Source organism: Bos mutus, chromosome 1 (genome assembly GCF_027580195.1).
Source record: "Bos mutus isolate GX-2022 chromosome 1, NWIPB_WYAK_1.1, whole genome shotgun sequence".
Taxonomy (NCBI): Eukaryota; Metazoa; Chordata; class Mammalia; order Artiodactyla; family Bovidae; genus Bos; species Bos mutus.
Genome location: NC_091617.1, coordinates 74374376 through 74396571, shown reverse-complemented (window position 1 = coordinate 74396571; position 22196 = coordinate 74374376). Strand labels below are relative to the sequence as shown.

The window sequence follows — 22196 nt, the reverse complement described above, 5'->3', positions numbered from 1 at the left end:
GAAATGATAATAGGAGACAGAGCAGAGAAGAAAAAAACAACACAGTTTTTCCAATTTCTTCATATTTCCCTCACCTAAGGTAATGAACAGTCTGTGGCTTCTTAGTTATTCATCAATAGGAAATATGATTATGCAACCTTGAGATTTCAGTTTGCATCTATATAAACAGTTCTTTTTATCGTCTATTGTTTTGTCTGGCTCTAAAGCTCAGTCATCTGTGAATTATCGCAGATCTTGCTAGATTACTGCATAGAAAGAACAATGTTTTTCAATTCACAGTTACTCTTGTAAGATAGTATCTATCAGCATATTGAGTACACTAAAACAGATTCATTTTACTGTTGTGAGACAAATGTGACTGTGTATGAGCATATGAAATATTTACTTAATATCAAGAGATAGTTTCATCCTTGACTTGAACAACAATTGCATACCCCTATCTGTTGAATCGGAGAAGGCAATGGCACCCCACTCCAGTACTCTTGCCTGGAAAATCCCATGGACAGAGGAACCTGGTAGGCTGCAGTCCATGGGGTTGCTGAGAGTCGGACATGACTGAGCAACTTCACTTTCACTTTTCACTTTCATGTATTGGAGAAGGAAATGGCAACCCACTCCAGTGTTCTTGCCTGGAGAATCCCAGGGACGGGGGAGCCTGGTGGGCTGCTGTCTATGGGGTCACACAGAGTCGGACACGACTGAAGTGACTTAGCATAGCATCTGTTGAATAATCACTACAATACCTTGGCCATCTGAATGTTATTTCCAATCAAATTGCTTCTTCCTATAGGCTTTGCCCTGGGACTAGAAACCTGAGCATGGCCATGAATAAATAGATGTTGTATGGTGGTTAAGAGCACCTATTTGGGAGACACACTGTCTGGTCCACTTCCACACTTAGCCACTTTCTAGCTCTGTCCAATGGACACCTAGTAAGCATCTAAAGATGTATAAGAAAAATGAAGAAGCTGATCTCTTCATGAAAATTCTGAATAAAAGATTTCAGAGAACACAGTGATAAACTGTTTCCACTGAAGATACATTCTAAATCCAAAACTAAATTAAGAGAGTTAAGAGACAAGGAAGTTTCTCCTCAGACTAGTTCAAAGATGAGGAGATAGGTTTCTTGCAACATCTCAGTAGGAGGGCTTCTTAAATGTTCATGTGCATTTGAATCACATAGGGGTATTATTAAAATGCAAATTCTGATTCAGAAGATCTATAATGGCCTTAGATTCTGCATTTTTAGTAAGTGCCCAGGTGATGCTGATGCTAGCAAAATCTGAACCACACTGAGGTTAGTATAAAATATATATAAAAGCATGTTGATTCAGTATATCATACACAAGTATTATATAGATTTTAAAATGAGATTTTAAAATATTTTAGTTACTGTACTGAATGACCCCTCCAATATCCTCAAAGGACTAACTACCTTTGGCCTCACTAGCAAAGTGTACAGAGGAAATTAGTTTAGAAAGAATAGATCCTGTAATTTTCAGATAGTACCAGTAGGTAATTCAAGAGTCTGTTTCTTTTACAAAAGGCAGAAGATCCTTGTGTAAGATTCTATTGAAATCTTGAAATTCTTCAAGCCTAATGTCTCTTACATATATTTCTGTTATAGGGAAAGTGTCAAAATCCCCCAAACTAAATAATATGTTTATGTGTGCAAAATATATAACCATGTGTTTATAACTGGTTAGTGCACATGGGAATCCAGAAGATGTAATGAAGTGACTGGACTGGAAAGCAATTTATATGATGCCATAAAGCAGTTTTTCCCTACTCTGTCACCTAATCAGCTGTGAAAATCCCCAAACCTGACCTGGGGCTTCCCAGGTGGTGGAAGTGGTAAAGTATCCACCTACTAATGCTTCCCTGGTGGCTCAGATGGTAAAGAATCCTCCTGTAATGCACGAGACATGGGTTTGATCCCTGGGTTGGGAAGATCCCCTGGAGGAAGGCATGACCACCCACTCCAGTATTCTTGCCTAGAGAATTCCCATGGACAGAGGAGCCCAGTGGGGTACGGTCCATAGGGTCACAAAGAGTGGAATACAACGGAGTGACTAAGCACACAGCACAGCTAATGCAGGAGACGCAATTGATCCCTGGGTCAGAAAGATCCTGGAGAAGGAAATGGGAATCCACTCCAGTATTTCCTGCCCAGAAAATTCCATGGACAGAGGAGCCTGGCGCCCTACAGTCCATGTGGTCACAAAGACTATGGACTGCTAAATCAGTCTCAAAGAATGAAAACATCTAATAAATTATAAACAATAGATTTTTGGCATGCAAATTTCTAAACTTCAGTTTAGAGACACAAAGAATATTACTCTTAATTTCCATTAAATAATATATTTTATAATTTTTGTGCTTGAATTTCTTAGTGTTGTAATTTCTTTTTAAAGTTTCCTTCTGTCATAGACTCTACCCAAGACATTTGTTTTTAACTTTTATCTTTTTTTGCTATTTCCCACTTACATATAAAATACCTAAGTTGTGACAACACAAAAGGTTGCCATTATAATTATCATTGCAGATAACTTTACTAATAATGTAATCCTGCTGGCCATTCAAGTAACAAGTCCCCAGAGTTTTCCAAGTTGGCATCTAAACTTTTTCAATTTCTAAAACAGTAAAAGTCACCAGTGTCATAGCAAAGTGTGCAACTTTCTCTTTTTTAAGGACAATTCAATCACAAATTTTCCTTTTTTTCCATTAAATGAAGTAGTAAAATTTCAGGTTTGAAAAAAACTGTTCAAACTAGCTGGAAAATTAAGAGTAAAAAAACAAATAGATTTCAGTTAATTTCTTGGGCTTCAATTTTCATTGTTACTTTCAGGCTCTCAGATTCCAATCAAGGGGTATAAATCTCAATCAAATTTTAGAATTAAAAGGTAATTAAATGAATATGATCTAATTAGAAAGCCAAGAAAGAAACAAAACACTTCTCCTCCCAATATAACTTTCTTTGATAGTTGTATCAACACTCCATAACTGTGCTATTCTGTCTGAAAGGTACATAATAAAATGATGACACAGAATACAAGAAGAAAACAAAGCATAACTGTACTATAAAGTGCATTATGTGTCCAAAATATAAACCAAAATTACTGTAATGTATACAATAATCACAATGATAATCTCTAAAATCTGCATGCCAAAAATACATTGTATATATTTTTTTAGATTTTTTTTAATACTTTCAGACTGATTTACCAGTCCATATTCAGGTGATGAAATTCCAGCAGGGCTATTTAAAATCCTAAAAGATGATGCTATCAAATATGCAAATTTGGAGAGGCCAGCAGTGGCCACAAGACTGGAAAAGGTCAATCCTCATCCCAATTCCCAAGAAGGGCAATACTAAAGAATGTTCAAACCACCAGACAATTACATTCATCTTCCATGCTAGTATGGTTATGCTCAAAATCCTCCAAGCTAGGCTTCAGGATTACATGAAGAGAACTTCCAGATGTTCACGCTGGGTTTAGAAAAGGCAGAGGAACCAGGGATCAAATTGCCAACATTTGTTGGATCACAGAGAAAGCAAGGGAATTCCAGAAAAACATCTGCTTCTGTTTCATTGACTACACAAAAGCCTTTGACTGTGTGGATCATAACAAACTGTGGAAAACTCTTATAAGAGATGGGAATACCAGACCATCTTACTTGTCTCCTGAGAAAACTGTATGTGGGTCAAGAAGCAACAGTTAGAACCCTGTACGGAACAACTGACTGGTTCAGGATTGAGAAAGGAGTACAATAGGCTGTTTATTGTCACCCTGTTTATTTAACTTATACGCAGAGCACATCATGCCAAATGCTGGCTGGGTGAGTTAAAAGCTGGAACCTAGATTGCTGGGAGAAATATCAACACCTCAGATTTACAGATGATACCACTCTAAAGGCAGAAAGCAAAGAGAAACTAAAGAGCCTCTTAATGAGGGTGAAGGAAGAGAGTGAAAAAGCCAGTTTAAAACTCAATATTAAGAAAAAACTAAGATCTCGGCATCCAATCCCATCACTTTATGGCAAATAGAAGGAAAAAAGGTGGAAGCAGTGACAGATTTCCTCTTCCTGGGATCTAAAATCACTGCAGATGGTGACTGTAGCCATGGTATTAGAACATAATTGCTTCTTGGCAGGAAAGCTATGACAAACCTAGACAGTGTGTTAAAAAGCAAAGACATCACTTTGCTGACAAATGTCCACATAGTCAAGGCTATAGTCTTTCCAGTAGTCATGTGCAAATGTGCGAGCTGGACAGTAAAGAAAGCAGAGTGCTGAAGAACTAATGCTTTCAAACTTTGGTACTGGAGAAGACTCTTGAAAGTCCCTCGGAAAGCAGGGAGATCAAACCAGTCAGTCTTAAAGGATATCAACCCTGACTGATGCTGAAGTTAAAGCTCCAATACTTTTGGCCGCCTGATGTGAAGAGCTGATTCAGTGGGAAAGACCCTGATGTGGGAAAGATTGAAGGCAGAAGGAGGCGAGGGTGACAATGATGAGATAGTTGGATGGCATCACCAATTCAATGGATGTGAATTTGGGCAAACTCTGGGAGATGGTGAGGGACAAGGAAGCCTGGTGTGCTGCAGTCCATGATGCAGAGTCAGACACAACTTGGGGACTGAACAATAAGAAGTCAGTCTTACTCTTTGCAACCACATAGACTGTAGCCCACCGGGCTCCTCTGTTCACGGAATTAATCCCTTCAATAAACCTATTATTTCAGAGTCTTCAAAGCCATTTATTTATTTTCATAGTCAAAGTGTCTTTAAATGTATTGTAACAACAGACAGAATTTTACATTTAACCCTAACTGGGATTAACTAACTTCTCAGTCTGAATGATCACAGAGGGATGAGATTCTCCTATAGAACCCAAGCTGGCATTTGATTGCGAAGATTTTCCTGGATCTTGCTGGAAAGTACCAAAACCTGCCCAGGTGGAAATTCAAAGCCATTTTAAATTGACCAACTAAATATAATAACCAGGTGAACAAAGTAGGTGAGAAATTCCTATCCTCATTTTTTAAATATGAAAGAAACTAAGTGACTTCCCTAAAATCAGATGGTGAATAGTAGCAGAGCCAAATGAAAGTGTAGGATTTCAAAGTCCTAATCAAAATTTCTTAATAAAAGCACAAAAACAATTAATCAAATAAGTGATGCAAGTAATTGTCTTATACCAGACAATTTTAAAGTTATTTCCATACATTAATCTAGATCCAAGCTGGCCTCATTTCTACTAAATATCCCTAATGTCATCAAAAAATGGAAATGAAAACAAATTCAGGATGCCTATTTAAAAAAAAAATAGGTAATGAGTGTTGCCAAGTAGGTGGAGGAACTGGAACCACTGTACACTGATGGAAGGAATTTAAAATGGACAGCCACTGTGAAAAACTATACAATGATTTGCTCAAAAAATCAAGCATAGAATTACCGTATGATCCAGATATGTCACTTCTGGATATACACCCAAGAGAAATAAAAGCAAGGGTGTGAATAGTATTTACACAGCCATGTTCATAAAAGCATTACTTGCAATAGTGCAAAGGTACGAGCACCTTTGGTTGGTTGAACCAATGAACAGATACACAAAATGTGGTATCTGCATACAATAAAATATCGTCCAACTTAAAAAGGAAGCAAATCCTAACATAAGCGTGGATGAACCTTGAGGACCTAAAGACAAAATGAAATAATAAGCCACAGGGGAAGCCTAAGCTAGGTATGAAAGGAAACATATTTTATGATTTTACTTATGTGGGATATCTAGAGTAGTCAGATTAATAAAGCCAGAACATAGAATGGTGGTTTCCAAGGACTAAGGGAAGGAAGTATGCGAGAAATACTTAATGGGTACAGTGTTTCAGTTGGGGAAGAAGAAAAAATTTTAGGGATGGATGGTAGTGATGGCTGCAAAACACAGAAATGTACTCAATGGCACTGAAATGTACTCTTAAATTGGTTAAAATGGCAAATTTCATGTTGTGTGTATTTACACAACATACTTAAGAATTACACATAATTTCCAAAACTCACACACAGAAACAAACACCTTACATGTAAGCTGTAAACAAAGAAGTGACTATTAAAACCAGAGATGTCCTGTTTGCATGGGAAGAACCAACAATTCCCCAATAGTCAACAGTATCAGTCTTAGAACTGTGCTAAGAAAAAGAGAATTGAGATACACTAAGGATTGATGCTTTTGAAGTGTGGTGTTGGAAGACTCTTGAGAGTCCCTTGGACTGCAAGGAGATCCAACCAGTTCATTCTGAAGGAGATCAGCCCTGGGATTTCTTTGGAAGGAATGATGCTAAAGCTGAAACTCCAGTACTTTGGCCACCTCATGCAAAGAGTTGACTCATTGGAAAAGACTCTGATGCTGGGAGGGATTGGGGGCAGGAGGAGAAGGGGACGACAGAGGATGAGATGGCTGGATGGCATCACTGACTCAATGGACGTGATTCTGGGTGAACTCTGGGAGTTGGTGATGGACAGGGAGGCCTGGCATGCTGCGATTCATGGGGTTGCAAAGAGTCAGACATGACTGAGCAACTGAACTGAACTGAACTGAAGGATATAGGACTGTGAAGAAAGCTGAGCGCTGAAGAATTGATGCTTTTGAACTGTGGTGCTGGAGAAGACTCTTGAGAGTCCCTTGGACTGCAAGGAGATCCAACCAGTCCATCCTAAAGGAGACCAGTCCTGGCTGTTCATTGGAAGGACTGATGCTGAGGCTGAAACTTCAATACTTTGGCCACTTCACGTGAAGAGTTAACTCATTGGAAAAGACCCTGATGCTGAGAGGGATTGGGGGCAGGAGGAGAAGGGGACAACAGAGGATAAGATGGCTGGATGGCATCACCAACTCAATGCACATGAGTTTGGGTGAACTCTGGGAGATGGTGATGGACAGGGAGGCCTGGCGTGCTGCGATTCATGGGGTTTCAAAGAGTCGGACGTGACTGAGTGACTGAACTGAACTGAACTGAACTGAAGGATACAGGGCTGGTGAGAGGATAGGGAAATCTGATGAAAACATCCTAGGTCTTCGCTATCTAATACAGTATCCATTTTGCCTATGTGGTCACTGATCACTAAAAATGTGGCTCGTCCTAATTCAGAAGTGCAAGAGGTATAAAATAAACAGTGAATTTTAAAGACCACAGTAAAAATTAAATCTCAGTGGTAATGCTTTATATTACTTACATATTGAAGTGATAATATTTGAATATACTATATTGAGTATATTATTAAAATCCATTTCATGTTTATTTTTTATTTTTAAAATATGACTACCAGAAAATTTTAAATTACATATTTAGCTCATATTATATTTCTATTACACAATGCTCTCTTAGAAGAGTTTGCTCTTCTCTGAAAAAGAAGTGTCTTGATTAATGTCAAGAGCTTCCCAGGTGGCTCAGAGGTAAATAATCCACCTGCCAATGTAGGGGATGTGGGGTTTGATTCCTGGGTTGGGAAGATCCCCTGGAGTAGGAAATGGCAACCCACTCCAGTATTCTTGCCTGGGAAATCCCATGGACAGAGGAGCCTGGCAGACTACAGTCCATATGCTTGCAAAGAGTTGGGCATGACTTAGTACACATGCAGGATTAATCTCAAAGCTACCAATTACTATATGATGGGGAGGGGAACTGAGAAAACTTCCTGACCTGATTGACCTGACCTCCATATGCACACTTAGAAGAGACAGCGTATATTGGATTTCTCTGGTGGAATGACCTGGTTCACAAAGCATTTACTGACCCTTTTAATTTGGCTTAACTAATATTGCATCATTTGGATTCTATTACATTATTTTCTTTTTTCCTCTCCTCAAATTCCAATTACTCTTTTGCTGACTGATATCCAAAGAGGAATTTGTTTCAGTATTAATTTGTTCATTTATTCTATGAGCAGAAACAAACTGCTTCGTACCAGGTGCTCTGTGGCAACTGCAAGAAATGATCTAATTCCTGTCTTCAAGGAGTTCAAGGCTAAGAAAGAGAGCATAGACATGCACACAGATCACAGAGAGGAAAGGGCCATAGCAGAGCTGAATGGGAATGAGTATATAAAATAGCTCTTTAATGTTGATTTAGTCTTGAAGGAGGCAAAGGGTTTAGCGAAGTAGATGGGCTAATAAATAAGAATGAAGGGATGGGACTGCCAGTGGTTAAGAATCTGCCTGCCAATTCAGGGTACACGAGTTCGATCCCTGGTCTGGAAAGATTCCACATGCCACAGGGCAACTAAGCCAGTGCACGACAACTATGGAACCGGTGCCTTAGAGCCCGTGCTCCACAAGAGAAAGCACCACCATGAGAAGCCTGCTCGCCGCAGCTGGAGAGTAGCCCCCACTCACCACACTAGAGAAAGCCTGCGCACAGCCACGAAGGCCCAGTGCATCCAAAGATAAAAAAAAAGAATGAAGGGATGAAGTGCAGGTTGTCTAAGAGGAACAGTGACTGTTGAAGCATCAGGTAAAACTGAGGTGGTGAGGGATGAGAGTGACCAAGCCAACTTGAGTCAGACCTTCTGAAGTCCAGGAGAGAGGATTTAAACCTGGATTATGGTATATATCAGCCTTAATTTGATAGTGAACAAACAGCTAATAATATGCCCATCAAGTTGAGTGTATAGGGAAAAATCTATTCAATCTCCTTATTTATAAAAATGTCCAACTATGCTTACATGACATGAATACAGCCAGGCAGGATAGTTAAGAAGAATCAGTCAAATTGAATCTTACTACATAGATTCCATAAGAAATGGCTGGCAACATTTCAAACTTTTATGAGTTGTTCTGATGCCTTGCAAACACCATCTTAATTTCTTAGGAACAAACCTAGCTGAGGCACTATTACGTATGAGACCAGCTGTGTATCTAATGTATATAGTTAGCTCTCTGTATCCATGGATTCTACATCCTCAGAAGGATTGGAAAATACTCAATTAGAAATTCCAGAAAGTTCCAAAAAACAAAACTTGAATTTGTCCTGATCTAGCAACCATTTACACAGTGTTTACATTGTATTAGGTACTATAAATGATCTAGAGATGTATGTAGTTGCTGCTGCTAAGTCGCTTCAGTCGTGTCCAACTCTGTGCAACCCCATAGACGGCCTCCTACCAGGCTCCCCCATCCCTGGGATTCTCCAGGCAAGAACACTGGAGTGGGTTGCCATTTCCTTCTCCAATGCATGAAGGTGAAAAGTCAAAGTGAAGTCGCTCAGTCTTGCCTGACTCTTAGCGATGCCATGGACTGCAGCCTACCAGGCTCCTCTGTCCATGGGATTTTCCAGGCAAGAGTACTGGAGTGGGGTGCCATTGCCTCCTCCAATGTGTGTAGTATATATATGCAAATACTATGCTATTTCATAGAAGGGACTTGAAGATCTACAGATTTCAGTATCAGAAGGATTCCTGGAATGAGCTGCAAATACTGAGTGATAACTATACTTGACATCTAACATATTTTAAGTTCCATAATTTTAACTGTAATTCAAAGTTAAAATTACAAATTTTAACTGTAATTTAGTTGCTAAGCCATATTCAATTGGTTAAGCTAACTAACATACTGACAAGGGCTATCCTTTTGTTTTGTGGGAAGCTTAAGAAGAATAAACAGTAAGTGATAAATCAAGAATTACTAGTTCTACATATGAGAATCCTATATATTTGACTGTACACTAAAAATTAATCACAATTTTTTATAGCTATTGGTACTAGAATTTTAAGTTCTGGTATTAATTTTTCAATTATCTATTACTAAGCAATTGTGAAAAATCTTTAAGAAACATTTCTAGGGAACCATCTAGAAGCTGATCTTCAAGAGTTACATAAATTCTACAGCTCCTAAACTGTGCTTCTCAAATTCTCCTGTCCCATGTAAGTCAAGTTTTTTCATCCCAATAATTGATTCCTGATTTTAATTTGCAGTAGTTCAAAGGATTTTCCATCACTTTCTATTACAACAAGATATTATTTCATTAGAAAACATATTTATTAGTGTAGGGCTTAGAATTTTTAAAAATCTATCTGGCCTTGAATATTTTCTTCCACAGTGCTCTGCTTTATTTATTCTATCCACTACAGCTATAACAGCAAAGCTTGATATTCTAGTTATTTTGATAAGGAGTAATTTCTAAATTGAGAATAAAGTGAATAAAACAAAAAATCTAACTTACTATCTTTCTTGTTTTCCCAGCTCCCCAAATCTGTTTCACAGAAACTCAGACTCAGTGCTACCTTAAGATTTAACAACTGGAAACAAATTCTCTACGGGAAACTTGGGATGTTACTGTCTAATCATGTATCATTCAGAATCCTATGGGCTTCATTTGTGATACAGGCTTTATTTTTAGTGGGCATGATTTAATGGCCACCTGTTGTTACAGAACTGATTTCTTTGGCGTTACTTCCCAATTTAACTTCATACTATTTTTACAAGTTTCAATATCCAAATTTCAAGAATGCTTAGTATCCTAATATAATACCTGGCTGATTAACAACGTTACTTCTCCGTCACATGGCTCTTCTAGGTTGTCTTGATCATATTTCTTGCTCTTTTTCTAGTGTGATAAAATACACTTGCTCTTTTTTCACCCCACATAATGTTTTTGAGATAAGTATTATGGTTCCTCTAACACATGTGATATCATAATGTCGTTGCTTTTGTTTTAGTTGCTAAGCCATATTCAATTCTTTGTGACCCCATGCACTGTAGCCTACCAGGCTCTTCTGTCCATGGAATTTCCCAGGCAAGAATACTAGAGTGGGTTACTATTTCCTTCTCCAGGGGATCTTCCTGACCCAGGGATTGAACCTACATTTCCTGCATTGGCAGGCAGATTTACTGCTGAGCCACCAGGGAAGCCCTAGTTCTGGATAAATGGTAAAAGGAGATAATGCTTTGAAAAGGGAAGTATTTCTGTATGGCTCTTTAGAACTCTTTCTTCAAATCAGTTTTCTGTTTTTCCTCTTTTCTCATATATGTTTAAATTTCTTCTTCTTCTTTCCCTTCTCCCTCCCCAACCCTTGCTCTTCCTCCTTCTCTTCTTCTGAATGTTTCGTTTTACTCATGTTTTGACTTTTCTTGATTTATAGCACATCGAAGCAGAGGGGTTTATCCCAGGTTTCAGAATAAAAATGAGGCAGAGATTTCATGAGCGAATACTCTTCCTTATTTGCAGACACAGGGACAAGTGAGGGTTTCTAATAACATAACTCACGTTACATATTGTTTTAAGACATGGCATCCATTAGGAACCCTTAGTTCACCCCTTCATTGTAAAGAGGACACATTTGCATGATTGACACTCATAACTAAGTGACTTGGTGTAGGGAAGGCTATCATTCTCACAGCTTCCTGAGAGATCGTGCCCGTACTTCTATAGAAAGTCCTGCAGTCCTGTTTATCAATTAAAATTCTACACTTGGTCATAACAAGACCATAAGCTACCAACCTTATGGTAACATATGGTATTTGTTCTATTTAAACTTTGCTTTATTTTTAAATGCAAGATTGTGCCATTAGAAAAGAAAAAGACGAAACATATATCACTTCATCTTCTCTTTGTAGGTTTAGGTACGGGTCTTTCCAGGATTGACTTTCCACTTAGTATTTTTCTATTATATTCTTTCACTTGTACCTCTGCTGTAAATGCAGTTATCAGAACCAGCAGGTGTCTCTTGCCATTATAATAGCTCAGATTCCCTGTTTGAAACATTTAACATTCAATAGTTGGTTTTATTTTAGTTATCATACATTTCTCTTGAAAAACAAACTAAAATAATGTCTTTCTTAAAAGTTAAATCCCAGGGGTTGCTATTATTTATAAATCAAACTATAATAAGCCAGGTTCCAGGTACAATCCAAGGGGTATTCCTCTAAGAAACTGCTGTCTTCTTAACCATTTGCTGTTTTAGTCAGTAAGTCATGTCTGACTCTTTGTGACCATAGGGACTATAGCCCACCAGGCTCTTCTTGCCCATGGGATTTCCCAGGCAAGAAGGGATCTTCCTGACCCAGGGGTAGAACCTGCATCTCCTGTGTCTTCTGTATTGGCAGGGGGATTCTTTACTGCTGAGTCTAAGCTAATATTAATTGAGCACTTACTCGGTATCTGCACTTTATATACAGTAAGATTATTTTAAATGACCTTAACAGACAGTTTAATCGATCCCTTTCTCAGTTAAGGAAACTGAAGAGCAGAAAGGGTAGTTTGTTTAAGGTCATTCAAGGACATAAACAGAATCATGTGTGATTAGCTCCAGAGTTCCTGCTCTAAGCTTATAGTCAAACAGCTTAATGAGTTTGGAGAAAAAACTTAGTTGCTTGGTCTCAGTCAAAATCTTGATCCTAGGGACTTCTCTGGTGGTCCAATGGCTAAGAATCTGGGCTTCCAGTGTAGGGGGCTGGGGTTCGATCCCTGGTCAGGGAACTAGATCCTGCATGTTACTTAAAAGTCCCACATGCCACAACTAAAGATCCCACATGCCACAATAAGATCCAGTGTAGCCAAATAAATAAATATTTAAAAAAAAATCTTGACCCCAAACCTCATGGGGGTGCTGAGTACTTCGGGGAATCCTCCTCCATTTCTCTAGCCAATTCCCTCTCCCCGTCTTCCTAAGTGACTATTCCATATCTCTCCTTCCTCCTCAAACTCTGAAAACTGCCTCATACCCTCCTTAGACTGAAGAAATAGGCTTGCTTTCTTTCCTTTTCTTTTCTCTTTTTCTCCTTCTCCATTTATCTCTCCCTCTTTCCTTCCCTTTTGTCAGTAACCACACTCTGAATTCACTTGGAAAATAAATACAGAAGAGAAAGCGTTCATATTTCCACCACAAAAGTTATAACAACCTGCACACATCTGCTTGTGCATATCCTGGCTTCCTGCTTGTTAAAAGTGCTTGAACTCTTCCTGTTTCTATTTAAATCCAGTCCTAACTTTGCCACTTGTGTACTTGATCCCATCCCCTCTGGTCAGTGTTACTCAGTGACCCTCTCTCCTATAAGACCAATTTCCCCTTCTCCCCCATCAGTCTATAAATATGCTAAACAGCTTTAAACAAACAAACCCCAACACATAGCCACCATGTTTCTCTCCACCTTGTACTCCATTTCTCTATTTTCCTTTTATAACAAGACTCCTCAGAAGAGTCATTTAATATTACTTTCTTCTTTCCTTTAACTCTTGTTATAACTTCTATCAACTCCAATTAGACATTCCCACAGCTCCTCTGAAATCAATCCTGTCAAGTCACTATTGAATGTATGGTCAGTCCTCATTCAACAGCTTGCTGGCTGCTCTACCAGTATTTGGTAGAGATAACAACTCTAATCTTGACTTCCCTGGTGGCTCAGTTTTGCCTCTTTCTAGTTATATGGACCCGGAGAAGGAAACAGCACCCCACTCCAGTACTCTTGCCTGGAAACTCCCATGGACGGAAGAACCAGGTAGGCTGCAGTCCATGGGGTCGCTAAGGGTCTTTCACAACTGAGTGACTTCACTTTCACTTTTATGCACTGGAGAAGGAAATGGCAACCCACTCCAGTGTTCTTGCCTGGAGAATCCCAAGGACGGGGGAGCCTGGTGGGCTGCCATCTATGGGGTTGCACAGAGTTGGACATGACTGAAGTGACTTAGCAGCAGCAGCAACAGCTATATGGACCTGGGTGAGCTATGTAATCGCTCTTAAACTCAGTTTCCTTGTGTTTAAAATTGGGATAATATTCTTAATCTTAATGTTTCCTCCCAAAGTGTCACTGACTAGCAAATGATACTTCTGTTAGGAGGAATGTTGAAAATAACAAAAAATCTTTCAAATGTTTTAAAATTTGTACTTAGCAAATAGTAAATTTGTACACAGTATATAGTACAACTGCTACTGATTATTACTTTTATATTAATACTGGATTCTTATAAATCATTAAAAAGTTGAAAGTTTTGATAATTATGGAAGAACTAGGTGTAAATCCTTGATAGTATTTCTTTGGACTGAAGAGTTGAGAAACTTGAGAGGAAGGCAACTGTAATTGTTGCTGATGGATTCTGTTTTCCAAATGGAGGCAAGATAATTCCAGTTTCTAATAAAACTCATAAATGACACTTGATAAAGAACCCCCATGTTATATCAGTTTCCATCAAAGAGGAATGAAATATGGCTAATCTTTTTATTACTACCAATTTAATCAAATTTTCCTTGGCGCTCTGTAATTTCCAAGAAGTGGAAAGGTTAGATTGCTCTGTTAGTTAATGTACCATTAAAGAAACTTAATTGTCTTAATAGCAGATCATGGAAGAGTGTGGGCAATTAACAGGAAGCAATTTCACACCTTAATTAATGTCACATAGAATCCCTTTGGAACTGTAGAAGAACTTTAAGTGCTGGTTCAGAAGCAATGCATTGCCAAAGGGATGCACCCAGTGTGCTGTAAATATTTATTATAAAGAGTTAGGAGACATCATGAACAAAAAGATCTGTACCTTCATTTAGAAAGACATCAGAAGCAGTATTTGTGTGCATGAGAGAGAGAGATGGAAGAAGAATGTGTCACAGAGAGTAGGAGGGCTTTATTGAAGATCAAATTCAAAACCAGAAAAAAAGCTGCTTTGAATGAGTTACACTGGTTAGGGGGAATAAGTTGTCACAGGCTGGCAGAGATCCCACACTCAAAAGATGGAGAGAGAGAGAGAGAGAGAAAGGCTGCTATTATATTTTCTGTAATGGAAACAATCAGGAGCATAAAAGGTACATTTTTACTACATCTGTTTTTTGTCTTTTAGTATTGTTGGGTCCAAAAGATGATTTTGGAAAAAACAAGCCATCTAGTTTTCTTTCAAGTTAACTGAAATAAAAACATCAAATAATTTGCCATTAGTTATCTTCTCGATAGTAGCTTTACAAAGTCATGACTCCTGATTTATTCACTTCTTTGGTGTCTTAGTACATAGTTTTTGAATAGATTATTTTCCCTCCAAATTCAATTTTCATTGTCTCTAATACTTTATTCAATACCATGCCTGACAGCCTTTCTCCAGTACCTAACACAGTAACACAATGTCCAATTTCCAAGGGAAAATGGAAAAGGCACTTTGCATTGATCTGACAGATTTGAGAAATCTAACCTTCTTACAGTGTCTAATCTTCATACTATTTCAGTGAAATAGATGGAATTTATAATCAACCACATTTCCAGAGATAACTTACTTTGAAGTAATAAATTGTTTTCTCAAAATTACTTAGTAAATCAGTGGTAAGAGCTTTTTTAAGACATTTATCTGGATTTATTAGTGGCAGAGTCTATTTTCTTCTAATATTTCAATCTTTTCTTTTAAATTTATTTATTTTATTGAAGGCTAATTACTTTACAATATTGTAGTGGTTTTTCCATACATTGACATGAATCAGCCATGAGTGTACATGTGTCCCCCATCCCCCTCCCACTTCCCTCCCCATCCCATCCCTCTGGGTCATTCCAGTGCTCTGGCCCTGAGCACTCTGTCTCATGCATCAAACCTGGACTGGCAGTCTGTTTCACATATGATAAATACATGTTTCAATGCTATTCTCTCAAATCATCCCACCCTCGCCTTCTCCCACAGAGTCCAAAAGACTGTTCTATACATCTGTGTCTCTTTTGCTGTCTCACATACAGGGTTATTGTTACCATCTTTCTAAATTCCTTATGTATGCATTAGTATACTGTATTGGTGTTTTTCTTTCTGGCTTACTTCACTGTATATAATAGGCTCCAGTTTCATCCACCTCATTAGAACTGATTCAAATGTATTCTTTTTAATGGCTGAGTAATATTCCATTATGTATATGTACTACAGCTTTCTTATCCATTCATCTGCTGATGGACATCTAGGTTGTTTCCATGTCCTGGCTATTATAAACAGTGCTGCGATGAACATTGGGGTACATGTGTATCTTTCAATTCTGGTTCCCTCAGTGTACATGCCCAGCAGTGGGATTGCTGGGTCATATAGCAGTTCTATTTCCAAATTTTTAAAGGAATCTCCACACAGTTCTCATAGTGGCCATACCAGTTTGCATTCCCACCAACAGTATAAGAGGGTTCCCTTTTCTCCACACCCTCTCCAGCATTTATTATTTGTAGACTTTTGGATAGCAGCCATTCTGATCGGTGTGAGATGGTACCTCACTGTGGTTTTGATTTGCATTTCTCTGATGATGAGTGATGCTGAGCATCTTTTCATGTGTTTGTTAGCCCTCTGTATGTCTTCTTTGGAGAACTGTCTGTTTAGTTCTCTGGCCCATTTTTTGATTAGGTCATTTACTTTTCTGGAATTGAGCTGCAGGAGTTGCTTGTACATTTTTGAGATTAATTCTTTGTCAGTTGCTTCTTTTGCTATTATTTTCTCCCATTCTGAAGGCTGTCTTTTTACCTTGCTTATAGTTTCCTTCGTTGTGCAAAAGCTTTTAAGTTTAATTAGGTCCCATTTGTTTATTTTTGCATTTATTTCCATTACTCTGGGAGGTGGGTCATAGGGGATCCTGCTGTGGTTTATGTCGGAGGGTGTTTTGCCTATGTTTTCCTCTAGGAGTTTTATGGTTTCTGGTCTTACGTTTAGATCTTTAAACCATTTTGAGTTTATTTTTATGTATGGCGTTAGAAAGTGTTCCAGTTTAATTCTTTTACACGTGGTTGACCACTTGTTAAAGAGATTGTCTTTTCTCCATTGTATATTCTTGCCTCCTTTGTAAAAGATAAGGTGTCCATAGATGTGTGGATTTATCTCTGTGGTTTATTTTGTTCCATTGATCTATATTTCTGTCTTTGTGCCAGTACCATACTGTCTTGATGACTGTAGCTTTGTAGTATAGCCTGAAGTCTAATTGATTACTATCAAGTTAATTTCTTAGTGATCAATTTGGTATAATATTTGGTATTACCTCTATTAAGTCCACTTAGTAATTTAACCTAGCACTAATGTACAACCATCCTAATAGCAGTAGGAAAGCTAAACATGTAAAATGTTTAATACATTTAATTCCAAGGTGTCAGAATGAGAATTTACTCTATATTAGATTTGTTGTTGTTGTTTAGTTTCTAAGTTGTGTCCAACTCTTTGAGATTCCACTATCTCAAATAATTTACTCAAATTGGGTTGGTGATGCCATCCAACCATCTCATCTTCTGCCACCCCTTTCTCCTTTTTCCTTCAGTCTTTCCCAGCATCAGGGTCTCTTCCAATGAGTTGGCTCTTTGCATCAGGTGCCCAAAGTATTGGAGCTTCAGCTTCAGTATCAGTCATTCCAATGAATATTCAGGGTTGATTTCCCTTAAGATTTACTGGTTTGATCTCCTTGCAGTCTAAAGGACTCTCAAGAGTCTTCTCTAGCACTACAATTTGAAAACATCAATTCTTTGGCGCTCAGTCTTCTTTACAGTCAAACTCTTACATCCATATATGACTACTGGAAAAACCATAGCTTTGACTATACAGACCTTTGTTGGCAAAGTGATGTCTCTGCTTTTTAATAAGCTGTCTAGTTTTGTCATAGCCTTCCTTTCAAGGAGCAAACATCTTTTAACTTCATGGCTGCAGTCACTATCTGCAGTTATTTTGGTGCCTAAGAAAATAAAATCTGTCACTGCTTCCACTTTCTCTCCCATTTGCCATGAAGTGATGGGACCAGATGCCATATTAGATTCGACTTTTAAAATATATAGATCATAATAATTTGAATATATTTAAATATTTCCTATGGCCAGATAGGATCAAAGTGAGCATAGAAACACCAAGGTCAGTTTAGAACACCAAATCTCAAACCTAGTTGCTATCAAAATTACTTAGAGTATAAAATCTGAATACTTGGGAGATTTGGCCTAAGAATTGGTAGCTTTTAAAACCACTCCAGGTGGTTCTGATACTAATGCTTGGGAAAATATGATCTACATTATACTGCTGGAACTTTATCCAGATTCTATTAGTTTAAAGCAACAGTTCTAACAGGCAGAATGGATAACTGTAACTGTTCTAAAGGTGTGTGAGTAAAGGTATGTACAAGCTGTGTTAGTCTTATCTCCCCACTGGAAAATAAATTGGTAGAAAATGGTAAATGTTCTTTTAGTTCAAATTTATTATTTCTGTAGCAGTGGCTTTCAACTGATATTTACTAATTTCACTTTAGAAATATATTTCTCAAAAAAAAAAAAAAGAAATATATTTCTCAGTCAAGGATTAAGTTCTTGAACCTTAACTCTTGGAAAGCACTCACATTCTTTTCAGGAGGAAGAAATTCGATTCTGAATATCCAACCACCTGCAGGAGCTGAGCAATGAGCTCTTTGAAGGAGGAGGGAGGAGAAAAGGAGGAGATTGTCTCTAATTCTTTGTCAGAAAGTATTTGGCTTCTATATTTGCAGCTAAAGGGGGAGGTCACCATCAGACAATTTAAATCTAGGGAAGCTACTTATCTGTGGTGTGAACAATGCTTTGAAAGGGCAAAACTAGGAATGGTGAAGCCTGTGCTGTTGTCTAAAATTCCAGGGGAGGGTAAGTACAGGTTGATGTGCAATGTACATGGTAATGGGTTTAAATATCAAGTCCATCCATCTGTCTGAATAGATGCTCTTGCAACCCCTTATTAACACTGCCTATCTTCTAAACACAGGATGGAAGGTGAAGCTGTGAAGGGAAAGGGGCTGGTCCCTAACAATTGCAGAGCCATAGAACCAGTCCTGGACAGCAGGTTTGTATATTTGGCTTGTGAGACAATAACACTTTGTTTAATTAAGCTGCTCTGAACATGGGTTTTGTGTTGTACACAACTGAATCTAATTCTAACATTTACAAGAAGGAATGCTTGGTTGTCTTTTCCACATTTGTACTGAAATGCAGCAAATGTGAAGAATTAAGGCAGCTCTCAAACTCAGAACATGGTAATAGTATACATTCCTGTTATAAATTTGTACATGGTCATTCATACCCAAGAAAAGGCTTCTCTAGCTACAGTGCAGACAGAAGTCATGATTAGGAGGGTTGGTTACAGGTATTTAATTTGGGGGGAGGGCGGGGTATGAAATGCATTATTTATAAAAGGAATAAATAAAACACATGGACTTTTTTACTTTTATGCTTTCATGAATTTTCTAAAATTGTTAATGAGCATGCACTACTTTTATTACAACAAAAAATCAACTTAAATGTACAAATAAAAACGGTTCAATAGTTTTAATAGTTTACTCATCCTGCACCTGGAGTGGTTTTGTCTGCCTAATCCCTACCTCCTGTCTCAAATGTTCTGAACCTGTCTTAGCCTTGAAGATGTGTTAAAATAACAACTTTCCAATGTCTTCCCTTTGCTGGAAGTGCTGGCTCTTTCTATAAATCTCAATATCATTTCTGGCAACATGTAATATATCATTTTTATATTAAATTACTGTCATTAGTAACAATACTTAGTACCTCCAAAAATATGAAAAAGTTTTCTGGAGCATATAGTTCTTCCTTGTCTTTGTATTTATCTATGCATTCATCTGTTCATTTACTTGTTCACTTATCCAATTGACAGTAATTATTGAATATCTCTCTACAATACATCAGATATTGTACAAGATACAAGGATATATGAGAAAAATAAAACATCTGTATAGCAATTGTGGAAAACAGTATAGAGGTTCCTTAAAAAGCTAAAAATAGAACGGCCATTATTATTGTTGTTCAGTCACTAAGTCATGTCTGACTCTGCAACCCCATAGACTGCAGCACATCAGGCTTCCCTATCCTTACTATCTCCTGGAGTTTGCTCAGATTCATTTCCATTGAGTCAGTGATACTACTTAACCATCTCATGCTCTGCTGCCCTCTTCTGCTTTTGCCTTCAGTCTTTCCCAGCGTCAGGGTCTTCTCCAGTGAACCAGCTCTTCCCATCAGGGGGCCAAAGGACAGGAGCTTCAGCTTTAGCATCAGTCCTTCCAATGAATATTCAGGGTTGATTCCTTTAGGATTGGCTGGTTTGATCTCCAAGAAACTCTCAAGAGTCTTCTCCAACACCACAGCTTGAAAGCATCAGTTCTTCTCTGCTTAGCCTTGTTTATGATCCAACTCTCACATCCATACATGACTACTGGAAAAACCGTAACTTTGACTATATGGACCTTTGTCAGCAAAGTGATGTCTCTGTTTTTTAATATGCTGTCTAGATTTGTCATAGCTTTCCTTCCCAGGAGTAAGCCATATGATCCAGCAATCCCACTACGGGGCATATACCCTAGGAAAACCACAATTCAAAATGATGCATGTACCCCATTGTTCACTATGTCACTATTTACAATAGTCAAAACATGGAAACAATCTAAAGGCCCAACAACAGATGAATGGATAAAGATGTGGTACATATATGCAATGGAATATTACTCATCCATATAAAAGGAACAAAATTGGGTCATTTGTAGAGATGTAGATGGACCTAGAGTTTGTCATACAGAGTGAAGTCAGAAAGAGAAAAACAAATATTGTATATTAATGCATATGCGTGGAATCTAGAACAATGGTTCAGATGAACCCATTTTCAGGAATAGAGATGCAGATGTAGAGAATGGATGTGTGGACACAGGAAGAAAAGGGGAAGGGACAAACTGGGAAATTAGGATTGACATATATACACTACCATGTGTAAAATAGAGAGCTAGCAGGAAGCTGCTATATAGCAAAGGGAGCTCAACTCCATGTTCTGTGATGATCTGGAAGGGTGAGATGGTGGGTGGGTATGGAAGGGAGTTGCAAGAGGGAACTGATTCACTTCCTTGTACAGCAGAAAGGAACACAACATTGTAAGGCAATTATACTCTAATAAAGAAAAAGAAATAAAACGTAAACAAAGTAATCTAATCATGGATAAGAAGAGACAGAGACAGATTTAATACAATGTGATAATTTCTAGCAGAGAGAACAAGATACAGTAATAAGGTAACAGAGTGTTCAACTCTACTTGAAGGAAGTCAGGGAGGCCCTCCATAGAAGTACTGACTCCTTGAATTAATTTTTTACAAGGTCTGACAGGCATTTCCCAGGCACATGAATAGAATTTTGTGAGAGAGAAAGGCAAAATAACTACATAAAGCCCAAAATAGTAAAAACATATTACAAACAGAAAAAAAATGTAGAACAGAAGAAAGTTCTGTTTTGTGTGGTTAAAAGCACAGTGTGTGATGGGAGGTTTGAGAGGGTCTAGAAGCTTTGAATGTCACATTTCCCCCCAGTGCTTTGAACACAGTATTGATTTACCAAGTGTTTGCTGACAGTTACAGTCCTTTGGGATCTACAGAAGGCACTGTGTCCCTACACTGTCCCTTCTAGATATGGGACAGCGAGCCTGGCTAAATCACAGAATAGCAATGCACTATTTGCTCTTTGCAAATAAATCACAAAATAGCAATTTTCTCATTTCTTCAGACAAGGGAAATGAACTGATGTTTTAAGTGATTATAATGTGACTTCTAGAGAAGAGTGTGTGTTGGTAAATATCTAGACTACTGCTGCTTTTTCAGTCTGTATTAAAAAGCTTGACTGAATATAGTACATGTGCTGTTACCCCAATGGTATGTGTTTGTCCTTCTTAGGGAATGAGTTGCCAAAAACGGGTTTCCTCAGCATTAAATTACTTAGTTCACTCATCAACTGAAATAAATGGGCACCATATTATATGATCAAGGGAGAGGAAGGCATAGGCTCAGTGGGGAAAGATAAAATTTAAAAACTATAATATTTATTATCACAGTAAACAGATATTTTCTTTCTTGAAAAAATACAAAGAAAACTGAATACATCAGATCGTGAAGTTTGTTCATAATAATGTAGCAATTAGGATACAAATATATTTCTAAAAGCCTTGATAAAACTTTAAAGCACTATAATAGTATTATTGGTTTTTCAAGAGTGTAGCCTGAGAAATTAAATCACTGAGTTCATTAAAGAAAGAAATTATATTCCAAATGGTCACTGCTACTATTTTTCTACTTTCAAGAAATTCTAGCCTCTGTATTCAAGTAGTTTTTCTCTAAGTGCCAAGTATTTGTAATAGATTTTTTTTTGATAGGAAGTAGTACTATTGTATTTCCTGAGTCTTTGTTCTGATCTGCTGCATTAAAAACAATCTCCCCTGAGTGAAAGGACAAAGAGCAGAA

General features: G+C 37.9%; 1 protein-coding gene across 4 annotated transcripts in view; it reads right to left on the bottom strand.

The window, feature by feature from the left end:
• The window catches only part of FGF12 (fibroblast growth factor 12), a 601258-nt gene that overhangs the window by 5106 nt on the left and 573956 nt on the right, over positions 1 to 22196 (bottom strand). The window lies entirely within an intron of this gene.